The sequence below is a fragment of the Equus caballus genome, chromosome 19, assembly GCF_041296265.1.
Source record: "Equus caballus isolate H_3958 breed thoroughbred chromosome 19, TB-T2T, whole genome shotgun sequence".
Taxonomy (NCBI): Eukaryota; Metazoa; Chordata; class Mammalia; order Perissodactyla; family Equidae; genus Equus; species Equus caballus.
In genome coordinates, this window is record NC_091702.1 from 22,078,644 (window position 1) to 22,094,547 (window position 15,904).

Here is a 15,904-nt window from a genome sequence, read left to right on the forward strand (position 1 = left end):
ACTGCACATTACTTGTACTTATTTCACAGCATTTAATCTTTGAATTGTGGTTACTGATGTGTCAGCCAAACCACTAGATCAGTGGTTCTCAAATCATAGTCCCCAAACCAGCAGCATCAGCATCATCTGGGAACTTGTTAGAAACACAAATTCTCCGCCCAGGCCTGACCTACTGAATCGGGAAGTCTAGGGTGAGGCCCAGCACTCCGTGTTCCGCTGAGCCCTCCAGGGGAGTCCGATGCTCACTGGAGCGTGAGAACCACTGTACTAGATGGTAAATCCCCCGGGGGCAGTGACGAGGCTAAGGTTAATTCATCTCAGCTTCAGAGGCAGGGCCTGAAACAGAGAAGAGTCCAAGGGGAATTTCCGGAAATAAAGTGCCCAGACTCACAGTAAGTTAATTGCAGAAACAAAACCAAAACTCACATTATCCTGAATATCTGACCAGAGTTCTTTCCAGCACATCCACAGTTTCTAATAGTGAATTTAGACCATTTAAATTCATGCATAAACACCTATGTGGAGTAGAAAATACACTTAAATTACCTACTAATGACAAATTGTACAATTAACAAATCAGGTCATTTTCCATCTGTGACTTCAAAAAGATAAATTAGCTTAGTACCAAGAAGATTTACTTAGAGATGCCCTTTTTGTATGAAAGGAGAGACTCTACAGAAACTGAAGAATAATCAGCCACTGAATGTGTATTCTTCAACACAGGATTCACTGTTAAAAAGTAAATTATGCCCACAGGGGCCGGCCCGGTAGCACGGCGGTTAAGTTCACACATTCCACTTCGGTGGCCCAGGGTTTGCCAATTCGGATCCCGGGTACGGACATGGCACCACTTGTCAAGCCATGCTGTGGCAGGCGTCCCACATATAAAGTAGAGGAAGATGTGAGCTCAGGGCCAGTCTTCCTCAGCAAAATGGAGAGGATTGGTGGCAGATGTTAGCTTAAGGCTAATCTTCCTCAAAAAAAAAAAGGTAAATTATGCTCACAGAACAGGTTTAGAGTCAAACTCAGACAGTTGTCTTTTTAAAAACATATTATAAATACACTTAAATATATATATTATACTATGTATAATATATTATATAACATATATTATATTGTGTATAATAATGTAAGTGAGCAAAAGTGAGGCCATCTTGTTTTGTTAAATGGCCCCAGACCCTCCTCTGTGTGACTACTCACTGCTCTGCACGTAATTTTAAAAAATTCACATGCCCTCCTGATTTATGGCCCCCACTTATGTATGTATTCCGCTGTAGCCTGATAAATTAAAACTTTGTTCTATGAGTTTCTAAGAACAGGCTGACCACAGGTGGGAAACACACCTACAAGGTATCTATCACAGCTGACAGAAGAATGGAACAATGTGATGCCTGCAGCCAGTCACACTCAGAGACCAACATCCCCGGACCCAGTCCTCACTCTCATTTGCCCTACATAACTAACTGCCTCAAGATTCTGAAATCCTTGAACATGAGTTTTGGAGACATTAGTCCCCATCTTCCAATTAACTGGCTAATCGAATTAAACCTCCTTTCTCGATCTCTAACTCATGGTTAATTGGGTCAGATTGAGGCGAGCAGAGTGAGCCCATTGCTTGGTACCGATAACACAAATGTATATATACCCGCACACCCACCCCTAGGAGGGTATTCTAATTATCTGACGTACTGCTAATGGTGTAAAGTATTATACAAACTGTAAAAAATTAAATATCTATATTTACCTAGGAGGATATTTTAATTATCTAACATGGTGTTACTAGTGATTGTTTAAAGCAGGTGAGACTATGGATATTTTACCATTTATTCTTTTTACTTGTCTATATTTTCTAATTTTTCTATAGTGAGCAGTGGTGCTTTTTAAAAAGAAAAAGCAATAAAAGAAATTTCATTTTAATTTTAAAAAACTCATGCCATATTGTGTATGTCTTTCTTTTGAATGCATTTTTTTTTAAGTAAGCAGCTTTTGACCAAAAGATACGCAAATATCCTAACAATGTGAAAAAAAGCTGGCATGTACTGATGTGAATTAGTTTTTAAATTTCTCACTTATTTATTTTGGGCCTCCTATTTAAAATTGACTGAAGGTGGCTAAACTCTTTGAGGGTTTATTCTTTTTCTCTCAATCTTTAGAATCTTTTAGAGGCTTATGACTCTGTAAGTGCCATTCGTCCTTATTAAGTTTCATGATGGCTGTCATATGAGAATAATTTTCAAACTCATTTTCCACTTTTTCATGTCTCATTTGTAAAACCATACATACAATGTAAGCATCACTGATCCTTAAAATGTGAATCCTAAAGAAACTTTAAAGGGAAGGAAAAAGTTCTCAGGCCACCGCATCCAGGTAACACTCGCCCAGACTTCAGTAAGATTGTCCTATTGGATAATCAGCAATGGTAGGAAAGTGTTTTGGACAAGATCAAATTAGACTGATTAAAATGCTGTGGGATGCAACATAGAGCTAAATGGTAAGGGTGTGAATTACGACCACTTAAACATCCTCTACTAACGTACTTCTAAACCCATTTTTGCAGCATTAAGCAATGAATTTACACTTTGAAGAAAACCAAGCCTCTGTTTTGGAAAACAATGTCTCCAGGCCCACCTTCCGAGCAGAAGAGGCTCCACGGTGGCTGCTGATACCAGAGGCTAATTCAGGGACAAAGATCCTCAGCTGAGGGGTCACCATCCTCTGCCCCCGAGCTGTGATACCCCTCTTGATCCACACCAGCTCTGGGGGCTGTGGTGAGCAGGACCCCAAGGCCAAAGAAGCCCAGGCCTTATCTGAAGCAATGCCTCTCCCTCCCTGCCCTAGACCCAGCTTGGTTTGTGCGCCATGACAAAAGAGAAATTCTAGTCATCATTTGTGGTCAGTCCTGCTCACCGAACATAAGCTTATTTTCAATTATGGACAAATTTCACAGCCTCCCTGAGTCGTTAGCCCTAGGAAATCAGAGTGTAGAGAAGCTTTTACTGTATAGAAGTCATCAGATGAAGGACCTATGGCTTAGTGAATAAACAAAGAAATGGAGAAAAAAATCCTGGGTGGAATCAGGAGACCATCAAGGTGGGCATTGGTTTGATGAGAAAGAATGAGTATTGAATGTTTGCTCTGGTTGTGTTAAAATAATTCTAATTCTAGTCAATTAAGTGAAGAGCTTATCCCTCATGCTTAACTTGTGCAATTACCACGAAATACAATAATGACTTCTCAACACGTTCTAATTAACACTGTTACCCTTTATTTAATTGCAACAGTAAACTCTTCAGACCTGTCTAGCCACATCCCAAGGTCCAGCCCTGGGCATATTACCTGATCCTCCTGTGAGCTAACCACAGAGCTCAGTTTACTTGACCACTTAGGAAGTCAGCCATGCTAGGATGGGCCTCGAATTCCTTACAGGAGGACTGAGTCCTTAATGGGGCATCCTATTATTAGGGCTGCGTGAGTAACCCATTGCATACTAAACCACTAACCAACACCTGATTCAGAAGCGTCTTTCCAGCCCAATTAGCCAGGTCATCTGGTCTTCAAGTATAACTGTCTGCCCACAACTTCAATAAAAAAAAGAGGGATGTGCCTGCAGCTAAAACTAGTCTCTGAAGTACTTGTGTGTGTGTGAACTGGCACAGAAACAAGAACACCTAAGAGCACTAGATTTTAGAACAAAATAACTAACGAAATACAAAAGAAAATCAACAACATTAAGAGAAGTAAAGAAATGAAATATCTTTAGGGTGTTTTCCCTCTATTTTAAGCCAGATTAATAAGTATGTTAGGATCAATTAGATAGTAGACTTTTAGATGTTTTTTTTTAGAAAGGTGGAATATAAGTTTACATACAGTTTATTTAATTGTATTCTTTTTTCTTTTTTTTTTTTTTTTTTTGCTGAGGGAGATTCGCCCTGAGCTAACATCTGCTGCCAATCTTCCTCTATTTTGTGTGTGAGCCACCACCACAGCATGGCCACTGACAGAGGAAGGGTGTAGGTCCACACCCAGGAACCAAACCCAGGCCACTGAAGTGGAGCACACCAAATTTAACCACTGGACCACTGGGGCTGGCCCTAATTATATTCTTTAGTGGAGAAAAAAATTGCACAGAGGAGATTCATTTTAGAAAACAGATAGCATGGACGACTGATGTGAGGGTTCCTGTGACAAGCCTACCTTTCTTCCAGCAATAAGAACAAGAAGAGCACAGTGAGTAGCATTTTCAAAGTTTCTATTGTATTTAAGGAAAATTTGAAGAAAAAAAGAGAAGGCCCAAAATTATTCCTAAACCTTGTATGTTATTACACTTCCTATGGAGCTGTGGGAAGACAGATGACTATGAATCTCTCTACAGGTGAGCTGGGCAATAATTCAAAGTACTGAATGCAAACTCAGGATACAATAGGGAAAAAAATGCCTTTTGGTCTCTGCCACTCCAAAAACAATTTAAATGCTTACATTTTAACTTGATTTCTGCAATAAATAAAGAAAAACATAATTAAATACTAACTGGTAATTTGCTTTTAACTGCCCCCACAGAATAATAAATAGGATGTTTAAAGGAAAAAAGGGAAAAAAGGAGGAAAGATTAAAAATATATACGAACAATAGTTTTCTAACACTTTTAAACAACAGAATTTTCTGTTCAAATAAAGTCTTTAAAAAGCCAAATGTAAGTAAATAACATGGTGTTGGATTATAACCCAAAGTATAAGATAAATATCCATGAGTCCACACTGATATAAATAAATAACTGAATAAATAAATAAATGGGGATGAAAAACCAAATCTCCCACGCAGAAGATTTCCAAACAATTTATACAGCTAACATCCTTCTCAGGAGGTAACTCCCCAGTGTGACAGCAGGGGCTGTGGCATGTGACTTCCCGCCAAAGAGTACAGTATTGAGAGGGGGAGAAAGAGTAACTTTACAGTGGAGAAGCGTCACAAACACCACCTCAGCTAGGTGGTCAAAGTCAATATCAACAGTGATAAGCCATGTTGATGGTACGTGTGTATCCTCAATATAACGCGATGAGATTCTACTTTATCTCTGTGCTCTTCCTCTCAAAACCCATAATCCCAGTTTAATCATGAGCAAAACATCATAAAAGTTCTAACTGAGCACCATTCTACAAAATACCCAACCAACACCCCTTTAAACAGTCAAAGTCATCAAAAACTTGGAAAGCCTGAGAAACTATTATAGCAGCTTTTCTGTAAATCTAAAACAAACAGTTTATTTTTAAAAAGGCAAATATACAAAATCATGGCTTTTTAATGAGGTGCTCTTGTTGAAAGTGAAGGTTAGAGAAACTCCAGAACTCTACTCTCTACATCCCTGGCCCCAGCCCCTGCTCCAATCCTGAAACACAGAGCAGTTTGAAAATCACCATCAAAAGAAACTGGAGCATGTCATCATTACAAAATACCAGCCATTTCAGGCAGCCGGGCGGGACTCGACTGCACAATTCAGTCCTACCTTCAGCCGACTGCGCTAGGCCAGAAGCTCTAAGACGTGGCCAGAACCCCATTGTAGCCTCGATAACACATGCTGAGTGCTCTGTTGGCACCAAAAGACTCTGCCTGATAAATTCTCCAACACCAGCATGAGCAGGGACTGTCGCAGACAGAGGGGGATAGCTTTCACTGCCAAACCTATTGGCCTTTCTGGCAACAGATCTGCAAAAATTACTTCACCATCAGTCAAGGCTATTCCGTGTCCTCCAGTGAGATCACACAGGACGGACAGCTCCAGCATGCCTTTCTGGCCGCCTGGTGCCTTACAGAGTGATGCACACCCCCCAGCCCCCATCACTCCGCCAAAAACCACCCCGGGTACAATTCAAAAGAGAGAAAACAAGAGTTTCCCAAAATCCATTAGGTTTATTTTACATTACTTTCATGTTTAATTGATCCATCCTATCAGAGATTATTCACCCACAGGATGAATAGGGGCAGCTGAATCAACTCCTTATGAGCTCTCTGAAAATGAGAGGTGATATTCACATAGAAAGCTACAGATTTTATTTCCTATGGTCAAGAGCAGCCCTTGTTCCAAATGGCAGTAATATCCCAGCAGTGAATCACCGTCATGAACATGGTAATGTGTGTAGGGTCAGGAAAGAATGATTAGGGACAAGATGAGTCACTCGAGAACCCAGGGTTCACAGGAACGTCATAAACTTATAGAGCAATTCAGAGAGGCGTTCACCTAACAAGTAACCAGGGAGCACCACGTGCCAGGCTAGTCCTTGCTCTCAAGGAGCTTACATTCTCATGTAGAAAACTCAGTCTTCAAGAAAACAAGACATGAAGACAGCGATGAGTGTTGGGATGAAAATAACCCACAGTAAAGGCTAGGACGGATGAGGCTGTGGGCACAGCAATGCAGACTGAGCTGGGAGGCAGCCTGCTAGTTAGGGAAAGTCTTTCCAGGAAGGTGATATTTGATTGAACTTTGCGTCACTGACCAAAAATGTCAAAAAGATGCAAGTCATGCAAAGACTTAGGAGAAGGGTGTTCCAGACAGAGGGAACAATGCAAAGGACCTAAAATGGAACCAAGCTTGGTGTCTTCTAGAAACAGAATCCTCCTGACAATCCCCAGAGATGAGCGACTGTAGTCAGAGGGGTGCAACCTGAGGCTAATGTGGAAATAAACCCAGCACACCTGCCTCCCATGTTAGTCTCCAAGCACCACATAGAGCTGTCTCCTTAGGTACGAGTCTAGGTGCCAAGAGAACTGAGCTCGGGAACCAGGCCCCGCTACGAGGAACAGGTTCCCGGGCAAAGAGCCCCACCTCTGAATGCTAAGTTTCACAGGATGAGAATTCGCGGCCAAACATAAAAATCAAGGCTCCATGCAATGTGTCCAGGGCCCAGCAGCCCAACTGACCTGACACTAAACAGGGCACACAAGGCATCAGGGCTGGGCAGCAAGGGGCCAAGGGAGGGACCAGCAGGTGCATGAGACGATCATCAAAATCCCAAGGGAACTTACAAAAAAGTACATGGAGTACCCACTACCCCAAGAATCCCAATTGAGTAGGCATGTGACAGAACCTGGGAATCTGAATTTAAATAAGTTTCAGGTGAGTTTGTTCAGTCAGCCCTCAGAATTACTGTGGTTGGGGGAGAGGGCAAGCTCTTTGGGGCAGGGGGAGCTAGAGTCAGGAGAATCCTATCTCTATAAAAGAATAGACTCAAGGGTTAAATTGAATGCAGTGGAGATCTAAAATGTTTGGAACCAATCATAACTGCACCAGCTAATAGGAAAAGACAGATAGGGACACTGCAATTGTGTTTCTTTCCCTCCAACCACATTTCCAAATTCAGAACCACTGTGACAGCTGAAAGAAAAGAGCTGGGCAAATCTCGTTGGTAACAGTGAGAAATAAGGAGCAAGTGAAGAAGCTCTGATGTCCCATTGGGGTAAAGGCATTGGTGTGCTGACAAGTGCTTATCAAGCAGCTGGGGGCAAGGGAGAAGCCCTAACTAGAGTGTTTGCCAATTTCCGGGGTGTAAATATCCCCACCATGGCTGATTTCAAACTCCCGGCACGTCACTGAAGATGCAGTTGGACAATAGGTGTGCTGTAGCTATAGCATTTTTTTTTTTTAAGATTTTATTTTTTTTTTCCTTTTTCTCCCAAAGCCCCCCAGTATATAGTTGTATATTCTTTGTTGTGGGTCCTTCTGGTTGTGGCATGTGGGACGCTGCCTCAGCGTGGTTTGATGAGCAGTGCCATGTCGGCGCCCAGGATTCGAACCAACGAAACACTGGGCCGCCTGCAGCGGAGCGTGCGAACTTAACCGCTCGGCCATGGGGCCAGCCCCGTAGCTATAGTATTTTTATCATACAGAAACAACAGATGTAAATAACTTCAGGAGCACAGATAGCAGTAAATTTAGTAAAATAATTAGCGAGTGATGACTGGTGGTATTTATGACCTTTGTTTTTGACATAATTTGTTTAATGTGAGCTTAAAACCTAAACTTTTAGATAACTTAAGTTTTAATAATGGCGTGTTTAACAATCAGCTCACGAAATTCCTGATCTTTTACAAATCAGCTCACAGTCTGCGTCAGTTCCAGCACCCCGCTGGCAAGAGCTGAACAGTCCACTGGCTCGCCTCGCCTCTCCCCTTTCTACGCCTTAGTCTTCTCTTCCCTACAATAAGGGTATGGCGATGCCTTCACGTCTGCTCCTAGGAGCCTTAGGGTTCCAGCAGCTGAGGGGCAGCTGGTGCCAGGAGGTGGGCAGAGAGGGGACATGGGATAAAGCAGCTGGCTCACTGTCCCCATCTAGGAATTGTCAAGAAGGATGGCTCTGCTTTGGGGTGGCTTACATACTAGGATTTCACAGAACTCATTCAGAAAAGTGGTTCTCGGGAGTAGGGGTGGGGAACAGTGACCACGGTTTTTTTTTTTAAAGTGTGAAAACTGTTGGTCTAGGTTATTGACGAATAGTCTACACTTCCACCCACGGTTGGTGTGGACATGCATTATCCACACTCCTACGGAGCTGGTAGCGCCAGTGATGCCTTCCTCCCGTTTAACGTGAAGCTAAAGAATGTGATGGGGGCTGTTTTCCCAGCACAGCATGAGCTAGTTCAGTCTTACTTGAGAGCACACTCTGTTCTTCTGAATTCTAGATACATTTTTAAAATACACCTCTATACATACACTCATTGGCAAACAGCAGTGAATCATGCTTCTCCTACAAGTTCCATAGCTCGGGGGTTAGAGCAGTGGTCTTGTAAACGAATCATGCCTCTCCTATAAAATGATATGCTATGCTGGTGAACTAAGAAAAATCAAATTTCCTAGCTAACGTCAAAACACACACCCTAAAAGTGTAATTACCAAAGGCATATAGTTCATTCTCTCTGGTTGTAACCAACCTTGTTGCCACAAGTCTTCCCTCTGCTTCCCATCACTGGGGTCTCGTGGAATCCCATTCTCACTCAAGAATTCCTCCCAAGCAAAGGTCATCTCTCTGTCCTCCATACTCCCAAAGGGCCACGTCTCCACGTCTACTCTAGCAGCAGTTCCAGTTTGCTAGGTTATTTATGGGTGTCGCTCCTGCCGGCTTTGGGGTGGAGAGAGGAGGGCAAGGTGTAAAAGAGGGGAACCTAACATTTATGGCATCATTTTTGTTCCCGGCTCTACGCTAAACACTTTGCGGCATTGTTTCCCGCAGTCCCGCAACAATTCTGGGAGATAGGCACTATTTTTATCCTCATTTTACAAATGGAAAAACCAAGGCATAGAAGGACTTTTAAGTTACTTGTCTCAGGCCACATGGCGCTAGAGTCCTCAGGATCTGAATCCAAGCTCTCTGGCTCCTAGGCCCAGGCCTGGAGTCATCATTCCCCTCAGTGAGGACCTTGTGGGGCCCAGCTGTGCCATACAAGCCTCACACATACTGCCCCATCGCCCTGCATTTCCAGCCACGACAGTGGCAGCGTGGGGCTGGGATTCAGGTGGGGTAACGGTTAGGGTCAGTCTTTGCTCCAAATGCCTAGAGCATTGAAATATTTACCATCTATAATATCCCAACGGGTGGGTTTTGCCCTTAGGATAATGGGATTCTGGCTGGATTTCCCCCCCCCCCCTTTTTTGCTTTTAAATCTTTTTGACGTCACAATCATGTTAGTACCAAAAATATACTGCATCCTCAAATCCTAGACCCTTACCTTAGCTAATATGTTTTTATTCCAAAGTGGGATAATGGTAAGATGTAAAAAACGATACCTAAAATTCATCTTCTATTTATTTTTTTTTTCTACTCTTAGCTCCTTTATTCAAATTTCCCACTTTTGGTTCTGCATAGTCATACCACCACTCCCTCATCCCTCTGGAATTGTTTTCCTGCTCCCAGCCATGGAACCCCCCCTCCCAATCCATTGCTACCTCCCCAGTCTCCTGATTTCAAAGGACTCCTCCACCAGAACTTGGGTGGCGAATACTGCAGGAAAGGCCATTGAAATGAGTACGGCTGCCAACCGCAATGCCACAGACTGTCCACTCCGCATCCACGAATTTATTTGTAAGAATAGTTAAGCGACACAGAGGAGCAAATAAATAAGTAAAATATTAACATAAAGCCGCCTTTTCTGCAAATATCTATATATTTTGAATAAAACTAATCACATCATCTTCCTTCATCCATTAAAAGCATCCTTTCATTCAGCTCACACCTACGGTACACTACAATGGACACTGGAGACACGAAAATGACAAAAACACAGTCTGTGACCTCAAGGACCATACCCTCTCGAAGGGAAGACAGATGATAAAATAATTGTAAACCTGGAGATTCTAACATCACGCTATCTATAAAAGCCATCATATGAAGGTGGTATAAATGAAAACAGACTAGGTTGGTATGAAGATCCCAGGCAGGCGCTAAGAGCTCCCTGGTATCTCCTTGTCCCTAAGCTTTGTTGATTAGCAATGGTTTTAAGCAACGCTAAGAACACTTCAAGATAAACCAAAGGAAAGATAATTTTCAACTGCATTTGGCATTTCAAAGGGCATTAAGAGGCAACCCGCTGAAACTCAGCCCTGTATGAAGAACTGACAAAGCTTTTAGCACCCTGTCCTTCTATGGGTCCTCTTCTATTTCCTCCTCTCTCTGCATTTGCTTCTCCCTCCCTTCCCACCGCTGTCCTTTTCCCATGTTTATTCCTTAGTCTCCTTCATCCAAATGTACTGTCTATAAAAGCCCACTTTGAAAACAATCATTCTTGAATACTGAACTTTGATTTCCCTGTTCTTTTTTTTTTTTGGTGAGGAAAATTGGCCCTGAGCTAACATCTGTTGCCAATCTTCCTCCTTTTGCTTAAAGAAGATTGTCACTGAGCTAACATCTATGCCAATCTTCCTCCATTTCGTATGTTGGATGCTATCTCAGCATGGCTTGATGAGCAGTGCGTAGGTCCGTGCCCAGGATCCGAACCCATGAACCCTGGGCCGCTGAAGTGGGGTGTGCGAACTTAACCACTACACCACCAGGCAGGCCCCCTGATTTTCCTGTTCTTAAATTAATATAAAGTTTGCCAGTTTATGCCCTTAGAAGTTTCTTTCTCTCTCTCAACAAAAGAATCGACTAAATAAAGTTATTTTTATTTCCATGTTGCTCTTGGCTGATTTTCTTTTGTGCGTCAGAAGCTTTCAAAAGGTTCCTAACTCTAGATCCAAAAAGCTCAAAAAATGATTGAGTACAGAATAAAATATTCCCCTCATCCAGAGAGGAGCCCAGGGTCACAGGCAGTACCAGCAACTGGGGACGGAATCTGGGATTCTGGAGCCCTAAGCAGCAAGACCTTCCATGGCCCCACTCAGCCACAAGCTTCTGCTCTGTCCACCTTTGACATAACCCCGGCCTTTACTTAGCAGACTGGCTCCAGGATGGTCATAACGATTATTAAAATAGGGAAGCGTTTCCCCTCCGACTGGCTAATACTGCCCCCGCAAATACACAGCCCAGCCTCCCCAGACCCTCCCAGGGTCCCAACCTCCTCACAATCAAGAGGTACAACTTGGCCCAGTAGATGCTCTCCAGGACCCTGTCCCACAGCTCCCAGCCCGGGACATAACCACACTCCACCTGAATTTCCTCTTCTAAAAATAAGGGAGTTGAACTGACGTCTGAGTTGCACTCTAATTCCAATTACGCCAAATCATTTATCCCTAAGGACAAGGACAAGATAAGAGTATAACAACGTGCAAAAAGTTCATGTGTTAGGAGGGTGGAATTTCAGGTTATATTTTTCTGGAGAGTGAGCAATACCAAACCTCTGGGCTCAGGCTGCCTGGGATGGAACCCCAGCTCTGCCACGTGCTAGCTGTATGCTCTTGGCGTGCCTCAAATTCCCTCATCTATAAAATGAGGATGAGACAATTCCCTACTTCACAGGGCCCTTCTGAGGATTAAATAAGTTCATATTTGCAAAATGCTTAGAATAATGCCTGGCGCACAGAAAGCGCCATGTAAGTCTTGATTAAATAAATAAACCATTTTATTCTGTCGCTGTGATGTTTGTTCAATAAGTCCAAAAATTAAGAAAGTTTCACAACAGAAAGAAAAAAAACCTGTGACACTGTGAAACGCTTATATAACATACACTGTTGTTTAATAACCCAGCACAAAAACATCTGGGGTCCAGATTTTACGCTGCACTGTGAATTTAGAAAAACTAAGACATTGGAATGCCTTCCCATTGTAGTATAAGATATCATTTGTACGATTCCTTTTTTCTTTTCTTTTCTTTCCTTTTTTTTTTTTTTTTTTTTTTTTTGCTGAGGAAGATTCACCCTGAGCTAACATCCATTACCAATCTTCCTCTTTTTTCTTTTTCAATGTGGGCTGCTGCCACAGCATGGCTGCTAACAGACAAGTGGTGTAGGTCCATGCCGGGGATCTGAACCTGGGTCACTGAAGCAGAGCCTACCAAACTTAACCACTAGGCCACCAGGCCTGGCCTACAATTCCTTTTCTAATCAGAAAAATCACAGGCTTATGAGAAATTCAGGTTACCAGTTTCTCACTTTAACCCTGTAACAACATTCAACCACACCCTGAAGGAGAATATATTTTATTTTGTGGTGCTAAGACTTCAAAGATTGTAAACATAAAACCAGGCCTTGCACAGCTACCCTTGTCTCACGAACACAATGACTCATGCTAACTGCGAGTTTAAAGGGCCATATCCTATGTGTTGGTGCCTCCATCATCAATCTTTAGTAAACACCTGGAGTGGAGAGGAAATTGCTACACCCAGCAGCTAGTTGGATCAAAACTGCTCTTAGTTACTAAAAAGCTGCCATAACCTGAGCCCAAGCATAATTTAGATGGGTGCTACCCCTCTGCTAAAGGAGACAGAACTACTGGAATTTTCTGTTAGATATTAAGGAGAGGGAATTATCAACAACTCCCTTATCTGTCTTTCCCTCTTGATACCTAAACCTCACAATGTCTTTATATACAAATGTAAACAGCTCACAAGCTGATCCTCAGATGTTAATGTATTAGACCTTTACTGATAGAGATAAGATTTACAGCCTGGCTGTGGCTTTTCACCCTTCTTTAAAAGTACACTTCTCTAAAGCTATGAGAAGGAACTCAAACCCTGCTTCGTGAGGAAACTAAAGCCTGCAACATAATCATTATCACTGAAATGTTATTAAAACCCTCTGAGAAAGATGAAAAGAGTCTCGAGGAGGGATGGTGGTGATGGAAGCACAACAATGTGAAAGTACTTAATGCCACTGAGCCGTATGCTTAAAAATGGATAAGACGGGAAATTTTGGCTGCATTTTACCACAATAAAGATAAAATAAAGTAACTTTAAAAAACTCTGTAAGAATTCAAGGTAAATGATTTTTTAACAAATAATTTTTAATTAAGAAACACACACTTTGGAATCAGACGACTTCCAAGGAGCAGGGTCCCCCACCACCTAGTTATAAATAAATCAATAAACCTAAGTGAGCCTTATACAGCACTTATCACCATGGTTCATAAATATTCTGACACCCGGGACATACATGGTAAGGACACATCTTCCTCAAAGCCTTAACTACTCACACTTTTTATACGGATCGTAAGTTACACTGGATCCTGAGAAGACAGACTAGGAACTCATATAATTAGTTAAAAGGTCCCCAAACAACGTTTAAAGGCTGTGTATAAATTCAAGCTAAAAGCTTGTGTACAAATTCACTTGTATGTATGTTACAGAACATTTAATACGGAAAGAGATCCTTACCCAAAGAAACAGTGTGTAAACGTGGTGTCTGTTAACAGTTTAAGCTGTAGATTCTTTTCACCTTTTACACTTCCATTGTACCACCAATAATTATCCCATTTAACACATCACAGAGGTCTCTGGGTACCTAGTCTCCCAGAGGCCCTCGGAAGGCCCACAAAGGGTCTTCTAAACCGAAATTAGCAGGCCTGGCAGACAAAGTTGACGGAATTCTCCATTCCGGGGAAAGACCCAAGGATGGCCAAACGCAGAAGCCCTGTGGACCTTAAGAATCTACTTGCATTTAGTACTTCCCCGAGGAAGTCACGAAGTCAATAACCCGAGACTAGGAGAAGGAGCAAATATAGGCGTGGCGTCACTCTGGACTGCGTCCACGGCTGTTCTGAAGGGCGTCACCAAATCCTACAGAAGGCTTGGAGCACCGCGCTCCTGGATCTGACACCAAGGTCCCAAATATTTTGAGCTGGAGCGAGAAAAACAAGCCCCTTCACACACGCCCCGCTCCTGGCCCCCGTGCCCCTTGCCCCGCCTCGGAGTCATCACCTCGTGGGCGCCACAGCGAGCAGCTGTGTGGCCACACGCCCAGGACGCTGCATCTGGCCAGCTGGGCTCTAAGCCTCGGAACGCAGCACTTCCTGGTTGGTCCGGGATGCTGGTGCCATCGCGCCCGCCATCCCTGTCATCCCACAGCTCCCGCGAACTCCAGGCGCGCGAAATGACCCGGGGGCACCAGACGCACTACACCGGGGACCCCACGGCGGGGTGGGCGGCTCATCCTGCAGAGGACGCCTCCAACCTCGGCCTGGAGCCGGTGCGGCTCGACGCTCCTGGCAGCCGCTGGCCTGGCAGAAGTGCGCGCCGAAGTTAGCGTGGACTCTGCAGGAATGGGGCCCGAAGGCGCGCATCGGGGACCTCGACGGCCCCAGGGCGCTGGCGCCCACCGCCCACGCTTCTGCCAAAGTCGCGTCCCCGTTGGGCGGGCCCGGGTCGGCCGGCGTGGGGAGGACGGAGTCCGAGGGCAGCGGAAACCGGCTCCGGCGGGCGCCTGGGGCGCAGCGCGGCTCCTACCTGTAGGGCGACGGCGGCCGCGGGCACCTGCGCGCTGGCGGCAGCTGCTCGGGCTCGGGCGCAGCTGGCACAGCTGGCGCGGGAGGAGGGGAGGAGGGGAGAAGGGGAGGAGGGAGGGCCGGAGGGGCACCGCGCCGTGCCGCCGCCCGGAACTCGGCGCCCGGATTCGCCCTGGCGGGGCAGGGGAGGGGCGAGGCGGGGCCAGGGCCGGGGCATCGCGGCGCGGGCAGGCGGCCCGGCGGAGCAGCAGGGCTCCGGCGGCCGGGCCTGTCTCCTGGTTCCCGTTTCTTATTGTCCCTTGTCCCAAGTTTCATAACTCAACCGCATCAACCTAGGGAATGTTCCCTAGCACTATTATTATTCCTGTTATCAGGTACTCCTGAGCCGCCAGGTGCCTAGGCACTGTTCCAGGAGCCCTGCCTACATTATCGCATCCTTGTTTATTGCAGCTGCTAACTGCGATTGGCCCATTTTGCAAGTAGGGGAACAGGATCCAAAAAAGTGAAATAACTTGCCTGAGGTGACACAATTAAGAAGTAGGAGCTTTGCTGACATCATCTATAAACCTTCTGCCAGCTCCCTGGCGAAGGTGTTATCGCTAATTGGCAAGTAAGGAAACTGAGACTCAGAAAAGCGAAGTAACCAGCCTAAGGTCACCCACCTTACAGCGCAGGAGACTGACTGGGATCTGTGTCTTGATGCCTTTAAAGCTCAAGCTGGGTATAATTCAGAAATCTTAGCATAAAATAATAAATTGGGAGTAAAACATGGAAAATTCCCATTCCACCCAAGGAACTGTCCAAATACAGCAATTTGGATGTTTGTAGTCCACTTAGAATAAAGCCTTAAGAAAAAGAGAACCAGTTGTCATGTGGCTTGACTAGCAGCCCTTTGGGAATATGGCTTTGGCTATAGGCCAGCTCCAGCCTCATTACACAATGCAGCATTCTGCCAAAGCTGAAGACGCATGGCCTCTGCATACACCCAACTGTTAATAACAACGGCCACTTTAAAGTGCTTAGTGGATATTGCACAGCCAAGA

The 15,904-nt window shown here is 44.4% G+C and overlaps 1 protein-coding gene across 2 annotated transcripts in view; it reads right to left on the reverse strand.

The window, feature by feature from the left end:
- The window catches only part of PLD1 (phospholipase D1), a 201,813-nt gene extending 186,669 nt beyond the window's left edge, over positions 1-15,144 (reverse strand). For both annotated transcript variants that reach the window (XM_023623137.2, XM_023623136.2), the window contains exon 1: positions 14,863-15,144. The gene's annotated coding sequence lies outside the window, so the exon portion shown is untranslated. The remainder of the gene's footprint in view (positions 1-14,862) is intronic.
- Between the last annotated feature and the right edge of the window lie 760 nt (positions 15,145-15,904).